At 40.5% G+C, this 26,029-nt stretch overlaps 1 protein-coding gene across 6 annotated transcripts in view; it reads left to right on the forward strand.

Annotated features, from left to right (window-relative positions):
* The first annotated feature begins 563 nt into the window (after positions 1 to 563).
* Positions 564 to 26,029, forward strand: part of NUMB (NUMB endocytic adaptor protein) — a 92,726-nt gene continuing 67,260 nt past the window's right edge. For all 6 annotated transcript variants that reach the window (XM_082283887.1, XM_082283882.1, XM_082283886.1 and 3 more), the window contains exon 1: positions 564 to 665. The gene's annotated coding sequence lies outside the window, so the exon portion shown is untranslated. The remainder of the gene's footprint in view (positions 666 to 26,029) is intronic.

Below are 26,029 nucleotides of genomic sequence, written 5' to 3' on the forward strand. Positions count from 1 at the left end.
GTCTCACTGCAGCCCCTAGGGAAGGTGTCAGTCACCAAATACAGTTTATCGGGGGGAAACCAACGTGGCACTGGGGGCTGCGAGAGCCATCCTCATCCTGGTGCCACCACTGCCGCAGCTGTGAGGAGACAAGAGCCACGGCTGAACCGAACCGGAGACGGGCGGTGGAAGGCACATCCCGCCTTGGCGCATCAGCGGGACGCCGGCCGGGGGTCCCCGAGAGCCGCCGGGCCCCGGCCCTGACCCCGGCACGGCAGCGGCCGCCGCCTTCCCACCGCACCGCGCCGCCCAGCCCCACTGGGGGGGCGGGCCCAGCGCCGCAGTGGCACCTCGGGCAGCCAATCCTGGCACGCTGTTCCCACCGCGTCAGCCAATCAGAACCGACAGCGAGAGATTGGGGGCGCCAGAGCCCCGGCGTGAATAAAACACCCGGGACCTGTGGGGCGGGGATGGGCGGGGCAGAGGCTTTGATGGACGGCTTCTCGCACCAATCCGAAGGGCGGACTTCGGGACGGGTGGCCAATGGGCCGCCGGAGTGGGCGTGGCTGGCGGCGGGGGCGGGAGCGGCGGCCGGGGGGCGGGGGCGGAGCGGCGGCGGCGGCGGCGCTGCTCGGTGGCGACGGGCGGCGGAGGAGGCGCCGGAGGGAGGCGGCTGCGGGCAGCAGGTGAGCACGGCCGGGCCGCGATGTAGGGAAGGGCCTTCGCCGCGGCGGCCGGCGGCCGGAGCCGCGGGCGGGCGTGACGGGGCCGTGCCGAACCCCGCGGGGCGCGGGTGGGTCCGGCGGCGGGGGGGGGGGCGCTGGAGGCGGGGGAAGCCTGAGGGGCCGGTGGGGATGAAGGGGGCCAGGGGTACCCCGGGAAAGTGCGTGCGGAGGCCGGGGGCGATGTGGGAGCGCCCTCCGGTCCCCGCCCCGGCGGGGGGCGGTGGGCGGTGGGGTGGGGCGCGATCCCCGGGGTGCGGTGGAGCGGGGGCCCGGCGCAGGTGGAGCCTGCGGGGGGCGGCCGCGGCACCGTGGGGCCCTGCGGCGAGCACCAAGCCGCTGGCCCGAGGGAGCGACCCCCGGGGCGGCGCCGCTTCATGGTGCTTTCCCGGGGCTGCCTCCGGTGCCTGCGGTCTCTCCTAGGCCTTGAATCCCGGCCAGGTTTCCGTCAGAGGGTCCCTCCGGCGCGGCCGCTCCCGGGCGCTTTGTATCGCTTGCCGCCCCTGCGCGGCCGTGGGAGCGAGTGGGGGCTCCGGAAAGTAGGGGCTTCCCCGAAACCCGCCGCCCCGTCTCAGCTGGGGCTGGGGCGCTGTGAAGTTCAGGAGGCGTCGGGACGAGGCTTTGAGGCGATGGCGCTGACGACCCAGTCTGGCAGCGGGAGTTGTAGGGGAAAGGGCCCCTGTGAGCAGCGGGGCTCGTCTCTTTTCACCCGGTTCGTGGCTTGGCCGGTGCCTCAGTGCGTGTGCGGCAGCTCGCCAGGCTGCACAAAGGAACAGCCGGCTGGGTTCGGCCCGTCCTGCGGGCGCAAGAGGGATGTATGAGCAACAGCGGGCGGGGCGGGGGCTGCCGCGGGCCCGGGGAGCATCGCCTCGCTCCGTGCTCGGTGGGTCACGAAGGGTTAAAATGCAGCTCCCGTTCGGAATGCCCTTAACTCCTTTTATTGCGCTCACGGAGATGAACAGTCTTCAAGAATGAAATGATGCATCCCTCACAGGAGAGTTAATGTCTTGCAGCAGCTCCAGTGTACAACTCCTTCGGTCCAGTAGATTTATGTAACCTGCTCATTAATGGTTTATGAAATGATAAGGGAGCTTTTCTGTGTGCTGCTGTGTTTTCTGTGGTGTTGTCAATATTTCCTAATTCAGCTGTCTGGAGTAGGGGAAGCTTATAGCTGTCAACAGTGTCTGTTTGTACCATTTTAGGGATTTTGTTTTGCTCTCTTGTTTTGTATTTTGATCATTCTGCATTTCGGGATAGGCTCCTGAATGAGGAGAGGGAGTAAAATGGAAGGCACAGTCATTCTCTTTGGCTATAGTAATACTTTAGGTATGACTTGTAACAAAAAATGTAAATATTTAAATGGATTTCTGACTCAGTTCTATTTGACTTATTGATCTATGGTTACTGCTAAAATGGTCTTTATGATTATGCAGAAGTTAATAGTTACCATAGAGAAACAGTATTGTTTTTCTGTTCATCAGTGAATTTTTTCCATTTCTTCATCTCTTGGCAATTCTCTGTGGAAGTGCTGGTTTTTTTCCTTAGCAAAAGTCTTACAGAAGAAATAAAAATGTGAATGAAGTCCAAAACAATGAATTTCAGATGTGTTTATCCTTGTCTGTGATTTTAAGACTCTTGGTACCCTGAGTTATCCTACAGTAAAATCTTTTTAATCTGTAATTGCATAAAGTGTTGGTTTTAAGCCTCAGTAAAAATACAGATTTACAGAACTCTAAACATAACACATCAAAGATTATTTTTTCCTAAAGTATACATGTGAAATGCAATTCAAATCAGCCATGTAAATGCTTACTAGCAGAAAATGTATTTTTCATCCTGGGAATTGCATTCCTGAATTTATTATTTAGCTTAAATGTGTGGAAACTGAAGGCGCATGCAAACTAGACAGAGCAGACAAGTTTGTTTATCTTCTCAACCTAGTGTTGTGAAACCTTCTGATTTTGTGTTAGTAGCTTGACAGCATTATGCATTTAGGAAGAAAAAACCCAAACCAGCAAGCCACGTTGGGCTCTTAAAACTTGCCAGACTTTTAAGTCTTACATTTTGTAGTTTGATAGAGCTGCTTGGTGTCAGAATGCTCTGTAAGTAATTTTCTTTCCCACCATAATGGATGTGATGGGATAAAAACTTTCTGAAATTGTAGTGAAAGTCTTTGCAAAAGTGCGTCCCTCCCCAGGAATAGAAGCTATTGGGAAAAACATGTTATAGCAGATATTTTATTGTGTGTTTGTGAGAGCCTATTACAGCACTGTGCAGGATCCTTGAATTCTGCCTATAGCAGAATTTTATTCCACTAGTGATATTGATGGAGCTGCATAACATTGGGAAAAAAATTAATTGCTCTAATGCTATAGAAATTAAATCTTCTGCCCTCTAGAAAATATGTTTTACAGAATTTATCAAGTAAGAGATTGGCAGCCTAAGCTGGTGTAATTGATGACTTTGGGGTTGTATCCTACTTACTGTATTCATCTACTCATCTGACACTCTGCTGACTTTGTCCTTTTCTTTAGGGGAGGGTCAAAGTTTACTTATATTTTTATTTGTTTTGCCAGCTTATCAAGCAAGCTTGGTTTAAACTAATGTGAAATCATGTCCTTAGTCTTGTTTTTGGAGTTTACTTTGATCAGTGAACATATATTAAAATTACAGATTTCTTGTTCAGTTTCAGTTGATCTCGCAATTTTAGTAAGTGAGATTGGAGCATATTGCGTTTCTTTTTCTGCAGAATACCAAGCATAAATTCAATCAGCCTAAGACTTAGCATGTCCTCCACAGTCATACTATTGCATTACCACCAGAGCAGCCTTGATTTTTCTGCCAAAGCTTTTGCCAAAAGGATGTTTTTCCCTTTTAGTCTTTCTTTGCTGATCCAGCTGAAAATGGTCGTACAGAAAAATGCTAAGCTTCAGTTGGATCAACTGCCTGAACTGACTTCATGGCTATACAAATGTTATTGCTTGCATAGGAGGAGGAGGAGGCTGTGACCACTCTTTGCTGAAGCAGCTCTATTTTAGTTTTGCCTAATCTTGTCAATAGACTTGGCAGCTTAAATGGAAGCTCTGGTGGTCGTGTCTCCTTCTTGGCTGTGCATCTTCGGCTGCTGGCAGGGAAGCCTTTGTGGCTGTGAGTTAAGCAAAGTCAGGGAGTTAATCAAGCTAGTAGTAAATTGCTTTTTTTTGTTTTGTTGAATTTTGGTTGGATCATGTATCTGAACTGGCTGACCATCCAGGTCAGGGGGTGGAAATGGGACTTACTGTTGAAGTGGGGTTTGAGATGGGGCTGTGGTAGCTCTGATTGAAATTTCTTTGAGCTTGTCTGGAACCATACATTTCCATCAGCATGACCTGGGTTAACAAGGACCTATAGCAAACTGTTTAAGCTGTCTTGGCAGATAAAAATCACAGTAAATTGGAGAGTGTTCTTCCATTTCTCTCAGCTGGCATGTTGATGTGGGTGGTAACAGTAATGAGTGGAGGATGCGGAACTAGGGATGTGCTCAGTAACCTCAGACTGACACAGCTGTGTCTGGAAGAGGATTTGTTCTCATTCTAAGGGTGGGATCCATCAAATACTCATTTTGAACTCATGTTCTTTATGGTGTATAGTTAAAGCAGATGTTGCATCAGAAAGAACAAAATTTTAATAACAAGCAAGATCAGGAAGACTGTTCTGTTCCACTGTGCAGGACGTGGTTTTTGTTGTTGTTGAGGATTTTTTATTTTGTTTTGTTTTTTCTTGGTTTTTTTATTTTCCTTCATTTTTATTGACCAAGACTTGCAACTGGCAGACACCAGTTCGGAAGTATAAACGGCATCATGTCATATGTAACTGCAGTTAGACATTCATCCAGACTCCTTTGAAGTGTGTGGTTAGGAGATAGCTCTGAAAATGGGAATTGCTTTGTTTGGCATTTGTCTTACGTAGTAATTTTTTGTGGAGTCCTGGTGTTCTGTAGTAGTAATTACCAGATGTGATGGCTTAAAGATGATTCTGAACACTAACTTGTGTTTCTGCAGAGTTGTGACTGAAAGTGTGTCAGGACAAATTAATTTGCGTGTGAGAAATTGCTTGAAAATATGTATGCCCAAATGTAAAGGTGCTCTTGAGGAAAATGTGAAGCCATTAATTTCAGAGTCTGGGGATCTGAAAGAAGCTCTTGGCTTCTTTGAGTGCTGAATCTGTAGGATTTTTGAGATTTTGCTGGTGCGTTTTGATACCGAAGCCAGAACCAAAGTTGTTACCCTACTGAGTGAAACCATGATTTCAAGTACAGTGTGTTATGACTTGGACCAAACTGTTTGGAATCTTTTTCTGATGACTTTTCCTTTTCTGGGAAACAACACACTGGAACTTCCCAGTGAATTGGATTATAAGCAGTACTGTAGGTATACCTAGAGAGTTTGCTCTTCAGAACTGCCTTCTGTAGGTGTGTACTTAGACATTGGCCTGGGCCTCTTCACTGATCTAAGAGCTACAAGTGTTACTGAGGCTAAGAAAAAACATGTACTTGGCCAGAACCACTCTTACTGTGTGCTAGCTGTTCTAAATTTGGATGTGACCACTCTTAATCAGTTTATTTTTCTGGGGCAAAAACTCCAAACATCAATGATCTCTCTTTCCTTCTACTTTTAATGTTGTTTAAACTTCATTAATGCAATTCAAGCCTGTGTTGAGGCTCCACTCTCAGTGGTGAACTGATTTTAGACTGTTAAAGAAGCTTATTTCTGTAATCCACCAGGACTAGAGATACCATGGCATTTCCAGGGCTGTGCAGTTTGCTGATGGGCACCAGTGAGCTTGTAAGTGCCAAACTCCTCGCTATTCAGTGTGCCTTGTAGTGCTGAGTGGCTGGTAAATGCTTGGGTCTTTAGTTAGCTGATATCTTTGTGTGTTGACTTAAGATTTTGAGTGAGGATAGTCTTCTTTCAAAGGCATTAGTTCATCAACTGCTGTAGTAAAAATCTGTGGAGACATGTGAAGGAATTTGTTCCCCATACAGAGGAATGACACAAATAGAAATTTGGTTCACAGTTAATACAGGCTGGGTGTAGCTTTTGTTTAGTAACTAATGATAAAAGTATTGGATTTATATTTTTCCCACAGTATGCAGGAAAAGCAAGTATGTTCCTGCCTTCCAAATGTGTTTAACAGTAAACTTCTAATTTTGTTCTTGGGTGTTTTTTTCTGAAACTCAGTAGCACTAGACCGGTTTACGTGAAGCAAAGAGCCAAATACCATAGTCCCATGAAACTTAATTGCTGGGGTTTTTTTCTCTAATATTTGTTTCTTACTCAAATTAATCTAAATTCTGTGGGGAAGAAAAAAAACAGTGGGTGCTTTTTGTTACAAAAAGGCAGTTGTTATTAATTTGCTTTGTACAGGCTGCTGTAACTGCAGGACTATAGAACTGTATAGGTTATGCTTTGAGGGTTGTGGCTGCCTCACGTCTCATCAGTGGGACAAGTGAATTTTCCAACCTCTTCCTGTGCTTTACTACTATGCCTTTGGCATATACTTTACTTTTTATTGTCAGAGTCTGCTTAACATGGTATTTCTGCTGACTACTTTTGATTTAAAAGAGTGAGATGTGACACTGTTTCCAAAAAGCCAAAAGGCTTAATCTGGTCTAAAAAGTCCAAGAAGGCATTTGCCCATCATTAGTGTGGTACTAGTCAAGGTTTAGTGCTTTGGGCTGGGGTTCTTGTGCAAGTTCTTCCTTGTAGTTCTGATCAATGCAGAGTCTGATCAATGTTGAGTTGTCGCATTTCAGGTTGAAATGTACATCACCTGTGCATCAAGTTCCCTAACCCAGTCTGAAAATCTGTGTATGAGAATTAGCTCGTCTAGTTTAAGGTCTTGCATAAACCCAACTTTACAGGATTCAGTGGCTGTGATGTTGGTTTTGCTTTTTGTATTTTAGCACATACCTACTGATAGAGCTTTTTGGGGTTTCTTTCCTCTTCCCCCGCCTTCCAGTTGAATTATCAGTAAGCTAGTTAATAGGATTAATTGTGTGCTCTCATATTAACAGACCTTGAACATTATCAGAGTTTAATATTGATGTCCAATTTTGCTTGTGTCTGTAAAGTTTAGCATTTCTGTGTAGGTTACAGTGTCTGTGTGAAAAGCATCTCTTATGTAATGTGCTCTTTCTTTAGCTGGATTTGCACAGGGTAGCTTTGAAAGAGTGTCATGGCATTTGTATGTATATTTATTTACACATGAGGATTTCTTGCTATTATTTTAAATGACATGAATTTGTCAGAGGCCATTTGCTAGTTTAAAGTGCCTCTCGACTGTGCCATGCAGGGATTTTCCTATGTTGAGTAAGCAGCCTGTAAAAAGCCACACAGTCTTTGAGCAACTGGCAGTGCTGTGTATTTCTCTTAGCTTGGTAGCAGGAAGCCAGCCTCCTGCAAGGGAATGAAGGACTGCAATTCAGTTGGCCTGTATCTTTTTTGCTAGGATATTTTCTTAAAGTGTCTATAAAATAGTTGATTTTTTAACAACCTTTATGTAGCTGATTTTATGTATAAAATCTAAGCTATGGCTTGGATTTACCGTATGCAGCTGGCAAATAGAAGACTGTCATTGAATGCTTTGTCAAACTGCATGTGTTTTGGGTAGGTGCATCATGCTAATATAATGTCATTTATCATTGTAAGTTGGCTTGGCCCAAACTTTAACAGCCAAAATATATGAATATTTCTTTGCTGTCAGGTGGGGTAGGGTATACCCCTTTAAAGAGGTATATGCTTAGTGCTGTCTAAAAGTTCTCCTCGCTCTTGAAAGTACAGAATTTGTTTCTCAGACATGACCTTTATTGACCTATATGACATAATAGAGATTCATGTCTATTACCTCACATTTCAGATATGGTCCCATACTTAAATTTTATTTTCAGTTGAAATAAGTTATTCTCTGTGTAGTTAACTCTTGCTTTGGGCATCATTTGCTTTGCCCGTTAGAGTTTGTTCTCAAAGTAGTCATATCCACAGTGTTCAGCATCTGCTCCATACACAGACCAGGAACATAACTGTGACTGGAAAAGACAATGTGGTTTGTCTGCCTACAGTATTTGTTGACTTGAAGATAAGGACCCAATTCTGAAAATCATACAGTGTAAAGAATATTTATCGTTCAAGCAGATAAAAAAATCAGCTCTACCATATACTGATTTAACTACTGTTAAATTGTTATTCTAGTGCTGTAGACATAGTTCTTCCTTTCTTCTGAGGCAGGCTGTGCTGAGGTAGGAACACAGATACACCAAATACAGTGAGGTCGTGTGAACTGTGGAAATTTTGTTCTTGTTTTGGAAATCCTAGGGAAGATAAAGAAGATGATAATAATAATTATTTTTGAGGAAGTCCAGGATGAAAATCTTTATGATTCTGTCTTGATTTCCTTATTCCCTCAATTTTCTGCTTTAATTTCTTAATAATGTCCTGCAGTGTTTTGCTATGAATATCATAACTTGGTTATGTTGTTATAACTTGGTTATGGTGTGCCTTCTCCTGTTGGATATTTTCTCTCACTTGCAGGAATTTGGTTAATTTGATAGTGTATTGCTGTCTTTCATCTCCTGCATTTCAGACAAAAAAAAAAAAAAATGTAAAAAATGAATTATGTATTCAGAGGTAAGAAACTTTTTTGGAATGTGACACATCCTGGAATTTTTGAGATGCTGGATCATGACTTACCTCCAGTCTTGCCTGATGACAGCTAAACTTCTTGCACTTCTGAATTGCAGTTCAAAATCCCAGGACTGTTTGATTGTATATTCCTTTCTTGAATTGAATAAATGATAAACTATTTCCTTTTTCCGGGTTTGTTTTTAGCAGGATCAGTCCCTGTTTTCATTTCTGCAAGCACTAGCCCTGGAGCTTTGGGTGGGGGAGAACAAACAGAGGGGCTGTACTGTTGCTAAAAGGAAGTGACATGGATCCGGTGCATACAGCTAATGTAACTATGATGTAGTACATTTTGGAAATGGTTTTGCCCGCCTGCCTCCCTCACCCTCCAAAGATCCCACTTGAGATGAAGATTATGGCTTCAGGAGCTCTTTCCTGGAGCTTCTTCTAGATGCATAAGTGATTTCTGTGGCACAAGTAGGGATATCTCTGTCCTTTTTCAGTAGAGAAGCATCTGTAAGTCCGATTATGTGAGTGGCCAACTGCTGATCGTCGTGTTACAGGACCCAGGTTTCAGAGATGGGAACACATCTCGGATCCATCAGTGACGGTACATCTCCAGGTACTGTCATATTGTTTTGGTATCTGCTTCTAGCAGATACCAAGATTTGGTTTAAACCAACTGGGTCCTACTCACTGCCTTGGCTCTTGCTTCTCACATAGTTTGTCACAGTCTAGCGGCCAGAATTATTTCTGTCCCCTTGCATAATGGCCCTAGAAGAAGGGGTTTCTGAAAGTAAAGGCTGTGCAGCCATCTGACCACAAGTAAAGAGTAGTAACTAAATGGATGTCTTTGTTCCTCATGGAATTAGATCAAGTGAGAAATGTAACCTGGTGTGATTCAGAATTGTAGGCAAATGCTAAAACTATTAATGTGGTGATGAAGAAGACACAGTTTATCTTGCTAATGTTAATGTTACCTTAGGTAAGAAAAGAGTAGTCCCAAAATCTTCCTTCCTTCATATTTTCTACAAAGAATGGGAAATACTTCTTTTACAGAGCTAAGCTATGGGACTTGTTTTTTTGTTGCCCTTCACACATTGTTTCTGGCTCCAGTTACATTTAGAAATATACAAACATGCTTACTTCAGTCTTAATGTGGCTTTTACACTGTAAATTATTGCTTATTGTTCAGTTCACTGTTTCAGTGTTTGGTCTAGGTAAATGCTGCATGAGCTTCTTTTCCTCTTTCAGAGACAGTCTTTCAACTTTCTATTGTGCATCTTTGCTGTGAGACACATTACATGTATAAAAACTGATCAGTTGCAGCTGAAATAGCTGCTATCATGAAATAGCTAATGATTTGTTGACTCATCTGAGATGGCATGGCATCTGGTCTAGTTCTGTACTGAGATACCAGATCAATCTACTATGAGTTGTCCCAATTTCTTCAGTGGAAAGGGACTGGCATCTGCCAGTCTTGAGTTGTATCACTCCCAAATAATGAGGACTGCTGTTCTTTCATAGGTGTAAAATGCTGTCACATAGCTGTCATATTTTGAAATTCAGGTCAGAATTAATTCCATCTTCCAGGACTTGATTTCAGATATACTTTGGGGCATTTGTAGATAATGCCTGCAGTTCATGACCAAAAATCATGGTTTTACACTGCACTTTCCTTAGTTTTCCATGTGGTGCCGTATTTGTAAGGTATGTATGGCTGTCAGGGTGCTAAACAATACTGGCTTAAAGCTGCAGGCCTAATTGTTGGGATATTCTCATTTCATAAAATTGGGGATGATACCAGTGTGAAATACGCTGGGAATTGCTTCTCTCCACAGCTGTTTACATGGAACTGTGAATAGCCTTTCTACTCAGGACTTAATAGCCCTTGAGATCTAAGCAATGAGTGCATTGAATTCTGGTAATTCTTAGCTCTTGCTTCTTTTAGGCACCTCATCGTTATTGAAGACAGTGATTAGTTTAATGATGTAGCAAGGATAGTCTTGGATTTTTTTTTAAGCTTTTTTTCCCAGAAGCACCACATTCGGTGTTTTCATCTTTTAAACACAAACCCATAGTTTGATGTGTCAGGTGTCAGTAACGAGTACTTATTTAGCTTCAATATGCTGTTTAACTGGTAATGTCCCCCCAGTAATCCTGGTGTGGACTGTATGGAGATCAGCCTCATTTATGCATAGGTGCTAACGCAAGCGGCGTTACTGTATTAAATTAGGTATGGCACAATTCTGTGTTTACTTTGGGTACTTCATTATCTGCTGTTTTAAATTTGGAACTGGCTTACAGAAGTTCCTGGGTTTTAATCCTAATTCTTTCATGCAATTTAGAAGTTTTTATTTTTCTGAAGGTAGGAAATTGTGTTCCCCACAGGCCTTTAGTCCCAATAATGTTTGTAAAGAACTTAACCAAGAAAACTGTCATTAATATATATTATTTCTGACATTATATGTATTATAATTTCCTATAGGAGTTGAGATCATTTAAGTTCAGATGCATGTAAAATGTGTGAGGTGGTTACTCTTTAGATTGTAACATATTTCATTATTCTCAGACTTGTCCAGAGCAAAATTAGGGAAGTTCTTCTCATCCATTTAAGGTTTTTATGACTCATCTATTTGGGAGTAGAAATATCACTCAGAGTTCATCTGAAAGGTGATCAGAATATTTTAATGTGCTTAAAATTCACCTTTATTCTGTAGTAAATGTAGATCACTGTGCAGTGGTCTTTAAGCAAGTAGCAGAACATTTCTTCTAACTGAGACTAATGGAACATCTGAATATCAGAAATTCAGATTATCAGAAAGGGGAGGAGGCAGGACAGTAGCAGATTGTGTGATTCTGTGAAATCAGTGAAGTAAATCCAATGTGAAAGACTTGTTCAAAATAGAATTCTTGTGGTACACAGGAGGTAAAGGATGTTGAAGAAAATTGCTAGTTTTGCAAACTAAAATGATTCATGGTGCAGCAGAGGATTTTGAGAAGGAAGCTGGTTCATGGATCCTCTGCTTTTTTCTTTTCCTTTTTGTTTTTTTATTTTTCAATTCTCCTTAACCTCTTTACATAGAAATGTCAAGCCAAAAGGTGCAGGTTCTAGTAGTGAAAGGCCGACTTGTGAGATCTGGCTTAATTTGTATTTTATTCTACAGATCTATTTGTTGATAGGTTATTTGTGGATAAATCCAGAAGACTTAAATTTTTCAGTATTAACATTTAGGTTCTTTCGATGCCAAACTCCAAGTGAATCATGTTTTATTTCTCGTGTGTATGGTGGAAAGTTAGAAATGGAAGAATCTTATTGAAATGAAAGGGTATTTACTGTTCAGTGTAGAAAATAAGACACAGACTTTAGGCTGAAGTCCTCTTAACTTTCTGCCTTACAACCCTTGGGATTTATAGTTAGAAGTCTCTTTGGAAGTTGAAAACATTTCTTTGGTTAATGGGTTATTCCTTCTAACATGTCTGATAGATGTGCCTCTAGACAGAGTTATGGTATTCAGAGAAACAGACAAGGGTATGAGCTGTTAGCTCAAAAATGTATTTCCCAAGCAAGTCCTGTTCACTAGCAAGTATTTTTGATCCTGTCAATGATGCATGTAGGGATGTCTAAGGATGACTCGGGATATCTCATGAATTCTTAACACGACTGCTGCCACTGGAAGAACTGTTCTGACCGTCCATTGTGTGCTTCTGCTGTGCCTTTTGTATTTGACTTTCTCATAAACCATAATCAGTCAATTCAGCACAAGGTATTTGCTGCTGCTGTGGTGAGCTGGATTGTCTCCAAGTGGTCTGGCAAATGCTGTCTAAGGAGGAACGGGAACTAGGTGGAGCACCGAGCAGTTGGGTTGGTATAGCCTCCTGCAAACTGGTTTTAAATGTGAACGAGCCATAATTTAAGTTTTCCAGTGCAGGGAATAGAGAAAATAATTTACAGATAGTTTAACGTAGTTCAATTTCCACCTGGAATTAGCATGCTGATGATTTTTGAGACGATGGGAGAGCAAAGGAAGTCGACTGTGTGCTTTGAGAGGGCAGATTGCACAATGTAGTAAACCAAAAAGGAGCAACCCTTGAAAAAGTACAGTGTTTCAACTTTTTTTGAGGGAAAAGTGTTTTATGTCATTACTTTGAAGGTGTTCCTCATTCCAAAAAGAAAGTAATAAAGAATGCACTGGACTAGAGAGTTGGGCTTAGGGCAAGCATAGCCTTCTGTGTGCCAGTTGTGAGGGCCCCTTCTCAAGGAGGTGAGGATGGCGGAAATTATGGTGACTGACTTGGGGACTTTTTTCTCCCCTCTTTAGTGTGTGGATGTAACACTCTTGGTGTGTGTGTGTTTGCTTTAAACAGGGATTGCTTGGTCAAGTGGCAGTAGGTTGGTGTTATGTGGGTAGCGGTGAACTGCACAGCCATGATTAGAGGGAACAAGTGCTGGGCTTGCATGAGAACAGGTCCATTAGGGAACTTCACTTACACAGAACCTTGAGCCATGGCAAAGTTTAGGCTGTGAGAGGAAGGAGGTTATTGCGTGTGGTCCCTTAATGTGTATTTTCATCTCACCCCATTGCTGACTGCCCTTTCTGCCTCCCAGGGGAAGGAAGAAGCTGCTTTTGTTCTGTGTAGTCTGCCTACAAAACCTTGTTTATTTCAGGAGCCACCTCTTACAGAGAGCTCTGAGCATTGATTTTTTGAGACAGATGCTCTAATGGAAATAAGCATTTATATGTTAGTTTCCAAAATGTCTTCATTTAATCAGCTCTTGCTTTCAGAAAGGCTGTGTTGTATTTCTTTCATTGAAACCCTGAGGCATCAGGGAGTTACTTGCCTCAGCTGTTCAGTACAATCTGTAAAATTCCATCTTTCACTTGTTAAAGATGTAGAACCATCAACTGTACTAAAGATGTAGAACCATTCACTGTATCTAACATGTTACAGGCGGTAGCTGGGACGTGGTCACGCTGTTACTGTGTTCTGTGTAAGTAAAGCATCAAGTCAGTACCTTTGAACATTAACTACCACTTTTGTAGCAAAAGTCTGTAACACTACCAGGTACCCACATCTGGACTGGGAACAGTGTAGCTGATTGTCAGGCTGTTAGTCCCCAAGTCTGCCAAGAATACAGTGTTTTTTACGAAAAAATTTGTTAACTCTAAATAGCCTTTCTAAAGGAAACCTGAAGTAGAAGTGAGTTTAATTAAGTTGGAAAATTCATCACATGGACCAGTTATTAGGGAGGTAAACACCTTGTATTTATGGAAGAGCTAAAGAATTTTAGCCATGAAAGAAATGCTGCGTGATTATAGACTCAGGAAACTTTATTTGGGTAGGAGGAAGTGTTTAATTTCAGTTTGCTCCAGCTGACTTTTCTGTAATGCTCCATGATGCTAAATGCCAAGTAATCACTGTTTTTAAAAGTTATTTTGAAGTAAACTTGCATGTTCCATATAACCTGGGAGAAGAAACTGAATATTAAGTACGCTTTGATCTGCTTTCCTGGTAAAGATGCCTGCTGTGTTTATTCAGGTGTGCTTCAGTACTTGATGCTTACCGTTTCTATGGAATTTTCTGACTCTGTTAGTCTGAATTCTCCTGTTTTTCTAAAGAATGGTGATTGAACTTTTCTGTGTGCAAGTCTGACTTTAAATAGGCAGTAAAATAACAGAGTTTGAAACATGTTGCTTCCCAGTTTTAGTTCTGTGATGTGGACATCTGATCTACAAAAATCTTAATGGGATTATGTATGGTTTGATTTTATTAAAATTTATTTTGCCCCAAACTTCCCACCATAACTGTTGTGAGTTCTGTTTTATTGGATAAACCGCAGAACTGTGTGCGGTTAGAAAGCTCAGGTGCTTTTGCGATTTGAACCCTGTACTCTATTCCTGCTCTTTGTTTTAAAAGCCTCTACATTTGATAGTATTTGTAATTTACTGGTGGGATGTTAGTTGTGCATAAACTGTAGTAGGAATGGTCAATTGTGAGAAGTGAGTGTGTACTTTTCTCCTTACCCTCTTCATTCTGGTGTGTGACACTAAATTGGTAACTTACCTGCTGGGGCACAGCTGTGATTTGACTCTTTCTGCCAAATGGAGTTGTCAGGTCTCCTGCATGTTAATGTTCTAAAGCTGATCCAATAAGCTCTCTGTGTGTTGGACAACTCTTATTTTTATACCTAAAGAAATGAGGGGTTACTTTTATTACAGTGTCTTCAAAAATGTCTGCTCTGTACTTACCGAGAGCCTTTACCAGTTGTTCTAGTAATTTGTAAATCTCTATGTATGGACAGGCATTCAGGTTTTTAAAATTGGAGGCTTACCTATGCTAAGGAAAGCAGAACCACGTATTTTGTCCTTGTTCTGTTGGGGCCTAAGATCAAAATTCCTTCTGAATTTGGCAAGCAACTCTTGCGTTGTTTTCTGAACATGTTATTTTTTATTAATTTTTTTTTTTTACTTCCTTGATGCCTTCATCTTTGTGAAATACCTTGTACATGGGCACTGGTGTGCTGCTGACAGGTGTCAGAGTGGCCTGGATGAAATGAAGTGTGAGACTTGTGCTTAGGTGTGGAGACAGTCCTACAGATACAGCTTAAGAAGAGAGCTGCAGAGAAGTCTGAGCCTGAGGAAATCTATAAATAATGGATGCCTTTGAGCACCATTTAATACAAAGGAGTTGTTAGGGTAATGAAAGTGATTGATAATCTGAGTTATTAGCTGACATCCTCCCTCCTAAAAGGATTACTTATGTAGGTCATTTGATTTTCTTAAATTATGTAGTGAGAATGAATTGTCTTTGATGAGTTGCCTTCATTCTAGCTAGTTTTGTGGTTTAATTCTGACTAGTAGTTTTTTCAGGTTCTGACTTTGCAACTGTTCTGATGCAGCTTCCCTAAGAAGAAGCTATTCACTATAAATATGAACAGGTTTGCTTCAAAGTGAAGAGTTGAACAGAAATTGAAGTGGGAAAAGGGCTGAGAGTTCAAAGTGAGAATGCATATTAGTGGAAACACTGTATGAGGCTTTTGGAGAGCAGCTTTCATTTGATTCTGAACTAGGCTGGGTGAAGTCCACCTTTTTATAATTGATATTTAAAGGGTTTTTTTACTACTTCATAAAACTTGTTCATGAATAAAATTAATTTTCTTCTTGTCAAACCTGGCTTTCCATTATTCTTCAAGTGGGAGAGCTTAACACTTGTAGGAAGCTTGACAGGACAGATCCTATCCTGGACAGGCACATTTTCATGCTGAGAAGATAAACCAACATTTCCTGCTTCTTTCTACATGTGGCATGCTTGCTCAAAGAAGGCAGAGCTTAAGAGGAAGCTTTTACCTGGGTATGGTTTCCAGTTCTTGTGCCTTTCGATGAGCACTATTCTTCTAAATCCCATGAGTGTTTTCAGCAGGGCTTTGCTGCCTGTTGCTGCTGTATGTCAAAGATCAGGTTCTGGTTTCAGAGCAATTGCTAACCTACAGGCTGACTAAATTGTGCAAGTGAAGATCTTCCTTCAGATGTACTGGAGAAGCCAGTGCACAGTTGTTTTCCATTGAGGTGGCTTGTTTTATTAGCATGGAGATAATGGTGTCTGCACCTAAGAATTACTCAGATAATGAGCAAAGGTATGGGTTGCTTTAAAATTCTTGCTGTTCAAGGTAGGTTCTGCCTCATGGCTCTCAGGTCCCATGCTATGTTAATGAAAGCAATGATCCTGGGTGAGGCAGGTGTAGAACAAGTCTTTTCTTCCTTCCACAGTCTTATTTTAAGTTTGATTTTTTTTCTTTTTTTCTTTTTTTTTTTCATTTTTAGGAGTTAAAAAATACAGTAGTTCCTGAAGACAAAAAGGGTGTGTTCAAAAGATACTTAAAGGAGAGAACAGAAATACAAGAAATTAGGTAATTAGAGGTTTTAAATACACAGTGAGGACTATCTATTTAAATGAAGGTGACTTGCAAAGCTTGTGTGGTTTTTGTTGGTTTGTTTGTTTTTTGGTTTTTGGTTTTTGGTTTTTTTTTTTTTGGTGGGTGCTGGAGCCACAATATCATCTACTATGATTCTTTTAAAATCAACTCTGGATACAAAAGTGAGGGAAGGATCTCACAGTTATGAAAAGTCACAAGTCTGTAATTTCATTTTTCAATTAGTTCAGTCGTGCCAACTGAAGCTTTTCATGCTTACAAATTCAGTACTGTTCATGATTAATATAACAATTAGAATTTATGTTAAAATAGATAAACACAGATAAACAAATCCTCTTGGATTTGCTTTACTGAAAGCAAAGACATTCACTGAAGAAGACAACATCATTCTCAAGTGCTGGGTAAGATGGAAAATAACTATGACTGAGAATAGGTGATTTTCTTCAACTAACAGGACTCAAAATATGAAGACTTTCTGTAGGAATCCTTCCTTTAAAGACAGTTTCATCCTGGTTGCTAAGAGAGAATCTTGGGTCAGTTGGTAGCCGTAGAGATGCAAAAATAGCCATTTTCAGTTTGTCCCCTGAGCCTTGACCCTGCTAGGATGATGGCAGTGTGAACCACAAGTGCCTATTGACAATTCCTAGAGGGTATTTGGTGGTTTTTTAAATTCTGACTATAGGAGGCTGAAAGCAAGCTGATGCTAGCCAAAAAAAGTATTAGAAGCACCAAGAAAGAGTTAGCCTTTTAGCAGCTTGTAACATGAACTTTTAAGAAAAGGGCTTGGTTTTTAGATGAGTAAGATGATTTTAGAGGTCACTGTCTTAAAACTGCTACCAAACAAACATGAAGTCTCTATCTTTAGATAAGCTTTGTATTAGTCTTCTGTGTTGTTCTTAGTACAGCTTTCAGTCACAAAATAGAATTTAAAAATAATAGCTATATGGCGAAAAAAAGAAGTATGTCTGGAAACTGGGTAATGTGCTGATACTGAAGCAGTTTGGTATTTGGTATCCTTACATCTGACACTTGGAAAAATAAATTCTGCAAACAGTAAGTTTATCAGTAGAATTTGAGTCTAAAACATGCAGACTTGGAAAGTAGGTTTTCCTTTTGGAGTAACTGGTTGAGAAGGCAGTTTGTCCTTCATGGAAGGGTAATCTGTACAGGTAGCCAAGACATACTGGACAAGAAAGGTGGGAAAGTGATTGTATTTATTAATGATCTCTTCTGCTGTGCTCTCAAACTTGAAGTCAGTTTAGGTGTTGAGAACTGAAAAGGCTGAAACTCTCATATGCACTTCACTTTGTTAAACTGGGTGTTCTTAAAAATGTATATTCAAATGAAGCAGGACTAAAATAAGGTCTAGTAATTGTTAACAGTAGAAAGTACCAAGTTCCAGTTACATACAAGTGTTCTCTTACATCTGCATTAATGCAATCTTGTCTGCTTTCTTCTTTAGTTGTTTGGATGATGGCTGACATCAATTTCTTTGAAACTCTCAGTATAATGGATCGAGTTTTTGAAAGATTTGCTCTAATAACTGGGAGAGAATGTTGCCGAAATCCAAAGGAAATAGTGAAATGCAGTTCAGTAATCAGTGCAATGTGTTTTAAATTTAGTCCCTGAAGTCTACCTAGTAGAAAAACTGTTGGTATTAGGGAAAGCTATTGGTGTTAATAAAGTCACAAAGTAGAAAAGCGAAGACAGGCTTTATTTAGCATTTACCATTTAACTCCCAAAAGTTTATGTAGCTGTACTGAAACAATTGCTTTCACTGGCAAGATTGCAGTTTACTTCCTCTCAATAGTTTGTGTTACAGTACCTTAATTATACTTAACCATGAAGTTCCAAGTGGAAGAGATTTCGTTGACACTGAAAAATTGTAAAAAGCCTTTAAAAAAAAAAAAAATTATGCCCTATCAAGGATGTTGTTGGTGCAGATGGAGTAAAAGGTTGAACTTGCAGGTCGTAGGTTGTACTTTCTGAAAAAATCAGCTACAGGTTACTGTGAGCTCAGTCCTGCTAGGTTGAGCCATTAGTGGCTGCCGTACTTTGAAGCACTTCCCAAAGTGGTTCCAGTGCTGGGGAGTTGGTGTGGGGCTGGTGCTGCACCTGGTCTGGCTACAAGTAAGAGGTAGGGTGTGAGGTAGCTCTTCAGGGTGTGAGTTGTGGACTTGGGCTGACTCTGCTTGGGTGGGTCCCAGGCTTTGTTGCAGAGGACAGTACGTATACTATAGCTCAGCTTGCCTTTATCTTGGGTAATGAGAGTCTGTCCCTGTGTATTGATTCAGACTGCAAATGGTGGGGCTGTGCAAAATTGGGTCCCAAGTTTAGACTTGTCCACTTTTAGATAGTGCAGCTGCTGTAACTTTTTTCCTGTCTCTTGAGGAAAAGAAAACCAAACTTTGCCCTGTGATATCTCTTCTTCATCCTAATAGAGTTAAAAAGAGTAATATTTCTTTATCAGCAGGACACAGCTTTCATTCCCATAGCTCTATAAAACTCAATGGTGTGGAATATGTTTTACCACATCTCCAAACTGATCTGTTCCAAGTATATTCTGAGTAACTAAAAAAACAAAAAAAGATGAAAACCCAAAACAACAGCAAAGACAAAAGCTTAGTGAAGAGTGTCTTTGCCTAGGGTTTGAGTCACAGGCAGAGTTCTGTTTAAATTAGTGTGGGATCTGGAATACTGTTCTGTCAAAGTATTGTCTAACTGACCCTGTTCTCTAATAGTTTGTGATTCAGCTTGGAGTACAGATATTGAGCTAGGTACATGTTTGGCCTTTGCTTGTGCCAAGCACACCCCAACTGTTGGCCTTTATGAAATTCCTTGTCAGGATAGTAAAGTACAGAGTTCCCTCTTTGTCCGATATAAGGACTCTGATACCCTATTACGTACATGGGCTTACGTAGGCAGTCCAAGTGTGTTTGGGTAGATGTCATTAATGAACTTGGCCCATAGTAGTATGGAAATTTTTGTCTGACTCTTACTTTCTCTAAGCACTTCTTTAACAGTATTCTTATCTTTAGATAATATGTGTGAGCTTATATAAAAGCATACCATGGTGAGCTCATTGAGCTTAGAGGCATTAGTGACTGGTCTCTCTCTGCCTGAGTCTCTCTGTGTGCTCACCACCCCAGCAGCTCCCTCTTTTTAATGAGAAAGGTGTCAGCTGTAAAATGCAGCCAGTCTTGTCTCTGGCATGCAGATACCCACTCTCTCCATGTTTAACTTCCTGGTGTTTAGGTAACATACATTGAATCTCTCTATTCTTATTTTGCTTGTTTTTTTCCCTTGGTGCACCATTTTGAACTACACCAATATAGGCTAGTGGCAAATCTTCTACTAGGTCAAATTATTTTATGGTTAAAATTAGATACAATACAATTTCACCTAAAGTAGCAAGTCTGTGTTTTGTTTGAACTATAGCTTTTGATGTCAATCACACCCTACATTTTTCTTAGACTTCAAATGTTGGATTCTTCTTATATATCTTGGCAAATTATTCCAGTGTCTAAGAGTAAGCTACAAATGTTCATCTAATAGCAAACGCCAGGTGCTTGATCTAGTAGGAAAAAAACAAAAGATGAAAAGAAGTTTGAAGTCTTTGTCATTTAGATTATGACCTAGTTGTTGCTTTATTTTCTATTTCAGAAGTCAGTTAAGCAAAATGTAGGAACTCACTTTTCATGTACGTGTGGGAGTGGGATGAGCTTCTCTTAAAATTTGGGCATCTGAACTGTAGGTACCAGTTGGGGATGAAGACGGAGACCTGTCAATGGGCTTTTTCTGCCTGTGTTTCGAAGTAATTTATTCTGTCTCTGCAGCATCAAATACTCACCTCATCCCCATTTTCTTACTGGCATAACTAGAATCCACGATAGTCTCTAGTTTAGTCTATATTCTTTTTCGTGTATACATGATCTTATGTTTGACTTTTTGTAATCCATATTGAAATAAATTTACTGTTGAAAGGAATTTGTCACCATAACTAGTTCTTTATTGCTTCCTCTGAATTTGTCAGTTTTTGATACTGACAGATTATGCTGTCAAATATTCTTCTTCACAGATGTAAGTACAATACGAACAGTATTAAGCGTAACACTAATCTCTGCTGGACACAAATAGAAAATAGAAGCACCTTCTTCTTTCTTTTGTGGACTTCTATTTACCTGTTAATCCAATTAATTGATCACATAGGTCAACATTTAACCCCATTGAAATTAAGATTATGCAGCTACATTTTATGGGATTTATATGCCTTTATTTAACTCTCTGAAACCATGATAGTAGAGGTTAGTTTGTGATTATGGTGGTTCTTGGAACAGAAGCTCAGAACTTACGAGAGAAATACTGTGATTGCACTTCATTATTTGTCAAATATTTGTATTATGGAGGTCTGGAGTCATCTGAGTAGGGAGAAAAGAAAGATTTCGTTACTTTATTATTATATGATCTGATTAATTCTCAAATTAGTAATGTAAGAAACCATGGGTTGCAAATGAGTTTAGCAGCCCTTCCATTATTTGCTGAATAGCAAGTATGGACATTGCAAGAGCTTCCAAGATGTGAAGCAAACATTTGAATGTGTGGAGTGTTCCTTCTAAAAGTTTTCTATTTTCTGCACGTAAAAGTTCTTACAGTGTAAAAAGCAGGATATGAAATCAAATATTTCTACAGTGTGGTTATGGCTGAATTGCACAAGTTGAAACCTGTCCTTTTCTCTTTACCAGGTATGAACTTGTTTATATGCACTCCAAATAGTGCATAGAATATGCTTCAAATTAGCCTACTCTAAGTTGTTTAGATGAGCTTCTCTCAAAGTGGCTCTCAGGAGGATGGAGTTTAGTATTGTATTATGCTCATTTTTCTGAAGAAATTGAAAAAGCTACTGTACTTCACTGCTTTTTTTGGTGCAAAATTATGTCAAAACTTTTGGAAATAAAGCCAGGAACAGCAGTCCAGAGTCTTTAAAATAATATTCTGTTCCATACATGTGAAAGCAGTTTTTGAAAAAATGTTGGAAACCTCAGATGGCAACCTTCAATTTAAAGGAATAGTAAAATGAGTCATTCTTAAAACAAAAAAAAACCCGTTTATAGCGTATTTTATCCAGGAAAATGGGACAAGGATTGACTCTGGATCTGAAACGCTGAGCTTTATTGCATTCGCATTAGGCAGAATTATTAACATTGTATTGTTGAGGCTGTGGCACATTTTTGGCAAGCTGATACATTCCTCTCTTTCTCCGTTGCTTCCTCCCACTCAAGAGCTTTTGTCTTTTCTATCTGCTTTTTGAAGAGAGAAATGTGGTATGCATAAAGACCTCTGGAACTGTAACTCGAGTTTGGATTTGATATAAAGCTAAACTGTTACTGTAAATTCAGATAACAGAAATATAGGAAGCTAAAAAGCTTGGTTTACTTATTTAAATAAAGTCAAATATAGACTGATATACAGTATCAGGCAGTAGGGAATTAATAGCCTGACTTTTCTAGCTAATACCTGGAAAAGCTGAGAAATGTCTATTGTTTAAGGTTATCATGCCTTCTCCATGTGCGTGTATCATCTTTTCTCCCTAGAGAGAAGGCTATTATGAAAGATGACAGTGAGTTAAATATAAGAAAAACCCAACACTTGTCGTTACAAGAAGTGTACGATAGTATGATGCCAACTACTGTCATGTTCTATTTTTAGCAAGTATGAACTTGGTCTGTGGTTTTGCTGAGAAATCTTGGTCTCTACTGGATTAATTTGGGGAAGAGCAGTGCTACCCATAATTTTTTTGTTAGGATGGTAAGAACTTTTCATCATCAAACCTATTGAATATCCCATGAACTGTACCTGAAAATAGCTGCTTGCCATGAGGTGATACCTGGGAGGATTCTTTTAAACCTGTTGTATGCAAAACCCCATTAGCAAGGTTCAAAAGTGGCTCCATACACCGCACGCACACAAGATCTTTTATGAACAGCCTTGGAATGCTACATATGTGGTTGTTTCTAAAACAAACAGATAGTAACTCTTCCCCTCTGCCTCTGTTTATATATAGACACAGATGAATTAAAAAGCTTGATTCATCTGCAGGCAGCTTTTTATTTATTTAATTTATTGAAATAAAAAAGTCTATAAAAAGTAGTGCTCATCTTTAAATGGTAATAAAGTAGTTTAGGACTAATATTTATATAAATAAGTATTTTTTGTAAAGCTAGTAATATTTAACTTTAAAGATATTTCATTATGATGTTTTACATCTAAGGCTGAAGAATTATGTTCCTGAGATGCAAGGAGAGGAGACAGGGGAGAGGGGGCTAAAGCTGACTCTTCATAGCTAAGGATATCTAAAAATGGAGCATAAATACTAATACTAATTTTTCTTTTTAGATCTTCGTCAAATTTTATGCAATAATATTTTAGGCTTGCATGGAAATGTTTTGGTAGCAGGAAGGGCTCAGGGGTGGCTTGTGAGAAGCTGCCAGAAGCTCCCCTCAGGTCTGACATGGGCAATGCCAGATGGCTCCAAGGCAGAGGTGCTGCTGGTCTAGGCTGGGCCCATGCAGTGGTGGGATAACAGATTTAAGGAGGAGAAAAAATGTTTCTGTGTGGGAGCAATTGCAGACAGGAGTGAGCATATGAGAGAAACAGCTCTGCAGTCAGCAAGGTCATGAAGGGAGGGGCAGGAGAGGTCCCATGTACTGGAGCAGAGATTCCCCGGTAGCCCATGGAGAAGACCCTGGTGAGACAGGCTGTGCCCCTGTAGTCCATGGAGGTCCAAGGTGAAACAGACACCCACTTGGAGCCCCTGGAGACTGCCATGCCGAAGCAGGTGGATGCCCAAAGGAGACTGTGACCCTATAGGAAGCCTGTGCTGGAGGATGCTGCTGGCAGGACCTGTGGACCATGGAGAGAAAAGCCCAGGCTGAAGCATGTCTGCTGCCAGGATGTGTGACCCCACAGGGGACTCCTGCTGGAGCAGTCTGTTCTAAAGGACTGTACCCTGTGGATGGGACCTATGCTGAAGCAGTGGGTTCATTAATTGCAGCCCATGGAAAGGACTCAGGTTGGAAAAGTTCATGGAGGACTGCCTTCCATGGGAGAGACCCCATGCTGAAGCAGGGAAAGAGTTGTTTCTCATTGTCCTACTCTGATTTGATTGGTTATAAATGAAATTATAAGCAAACTTGTCTTGGGAGTCAAGATTGTTTTGCCCATGACAGTAATTGGTGAGTGATGACCCTGTCCTTACCTTGACCCAAGAGCCTTTCATTGTATTTTCTCTGTCCTGTCCAGTTGAGGAGCAGGAATGATGGGAATGTCTTTGGTGGGCACCTGGTGTCCAGCGAAGGTCAGCCCACCACAAAATTATAATTATTATATGAAATTTCAGAAAAAAACAGAACAGCTAGAAATTTGATAGTGGAAGACATCTGGTTGCTTCCAGACAAAGCTTTTCAAGTGTGGCAAATACTTTAAAAAGTGACGGGGAAGTATCTAAATAAATATCTTGTCTAGGAGATTGTCATGGAAGTTCAGAGATGCTTAAGAAGGTGGAGCTCTGTTTAACTGGTGCAGTGTTGCATCTTCATAGCTCTTGTTCCCAAAAGTGTTGGTGAGGTCCAAAGTTCTCAACTATTCAGCTATCACACAAACCTTTCGTCGTGTTAAGTGCAAATCCTTAGTGATATGCTGGCATTATGGCTTTTTTAGCTCATGCATCATCCTGGTGTACGCTGCCTGACCCTTGTTGCCATTTTCTGCCCTTTGCATATTCATAATGAAACTGTAGGACCACTTTGTACAGTCACAGAGTTTTCCTCAAGAACAGACTAAAGAGCATGTTCATTTTAGTGAAGTTGAATTAGGGAAACGTTAGTTGGGGGTGAGTAATACTGTTCTTTTGTCCATGTGGGCAAACCAGTTTTTCTCGTTCAGTGGTAACTAGCATAATGTAAAATATGTGTATTTGGGTCATAGTTTTATTTGTTTCATTTCAAATCTTTTGGGAGGATTGTTTTAAGTTTTTCTATGCTGCTTATATTGATCTTGAAATTTCAGATTCTGAAACTGTAATGAAACCAGCAATATGCTTTGGGAAAGCTATCAGAAGATTCCATTATTCAGCACCTGAAGGCCTTCTATTTTGGCCTTTCCTTTATGAAAGTTTAGCACAGGTTGTTTTCTTAGCAGGTGTGTACAGATGTCACAGTATGCTTAGGTGCAGTTTAATGCAGACAGGTGACCTGGTGGGGACTTTAATTGTAATATCTAGTAGCATGGTCCTAGTCATATCAGTATTTCTGAAAATGGAATGTCCTTGAGCGCATTCTTTGAGAAATTTGGCCTAGCAGTGCTCTCTGTTAGTCTTGCCATTTAGTGCTCAGGAAGGGTTTGATGAGCTTGTTGCTGGCTTTCAAATTGAAGACTGACCTATGATAGATACAGCCCTGGGGAGAAACTCCTCATTAAGGGCATGTTTCCTCTCCTTATATATAGGGAAATCTGTACAATAGAATAAGAAACTATTGCCATTTCATTCAATTTTGAGCATACTGGAATTAAAAAACAAGTAGCAGGAAAAACATTCCCCATATTAAAGGTAGTTGATTTTTTTTTCCTTAAGTTTTTTTTCCTTCTCCCCTAGACTCATATAGCGTACAGATATATATTGTACAACAAATTTTGTTTTGGTTGAAGATTGTTAGCAGTGGCCATTGAATAGGGTGAGATCTGATTAAAAAACACAGAAATTCTCTTTATGAATAGGAAGCAATATTATTAAATGGTCCACAGTATTGAAATGATAATTTAGAATAGTTAATCTAAATTTCTCAGTTTTGTAAACTAGATTCCATTTCTTTAGAAGTCAGAGTAGTAAAGGAGCATTGTCTGGTCCACTCTAAAGTGGAGTTCTCTGATGAGCTGTGTGTGACCTGTGGATCACCAATGAGGTTTTTGCTTTGCTGGAGCTTTTTTCTGAGTGCATGTTTTGCTAAAAACCTAAATACTGTGACTCTAACAGACCTGTGTATCTGCTAATTAGTGAATACCATCAATTTCTGGACAAAAATAATTATTTTAAAATCTTTTAATAAAATTGCTTCTTGTCAGTTGATTGCACTTTTTCCTTGGTGTGTGCAGAAGTAACTTGTAGAGATGCAAGCGGCCTCTGCTTTCCATGCTCAGATGCCTCTTTACACGTGTGAAATGCTGAGTGGTGTGACCCATAGTGCTGTTTCAAGACAGGCTTTCAAATGCTTGGTCAGAATTGTGTCAATATGGACACGGCTTGGCCTTTAGGATTGCTTGAGATGTTACAGGTCTCATGTTAATACCTAGATTTTCACTTAATGTATTGAAAAGTGATACAGTTTTGCTTTTTGAATGGATGGGTGTTAATAGTAACTAGAAAATGAGTTAAATTTAAATAAATAACACCAATTTTGATAGTATCTTGGTTTTCTTCTTTATTAATTTGTTTTGGTACCTGTTCCATTGAGTTTTGAATCTGATGGGTTAAACCACCTGTCACCAATGTCCATTGGGACACTAAGCCATTGATCACTGTTCTCTGGATGCAGCCAACAGCTCAGTGTCCCAAAGGACGTTGGTGACAAATGGCATCCCTCAGGTGTCTGTGCTATTTAATGTCTTCATTAATGCCGTAGACAAAGGGACCAGGTGCCCCCTCAGCAAATTTGCCAATGACACCCCCCTCTGCTCTGGTGGGA

Source organism: Coloeus monedula (genome assembly GCF_965178545.1).
Source record: "Coloeus monedula genome assembly, chromosome: 6".
Taxonomy (NCBI): Eukaryota; Metazoa; Chordata; class Aves; order Passeriformes; family Corvidae; genus Coloeus; species Coloeus monedula.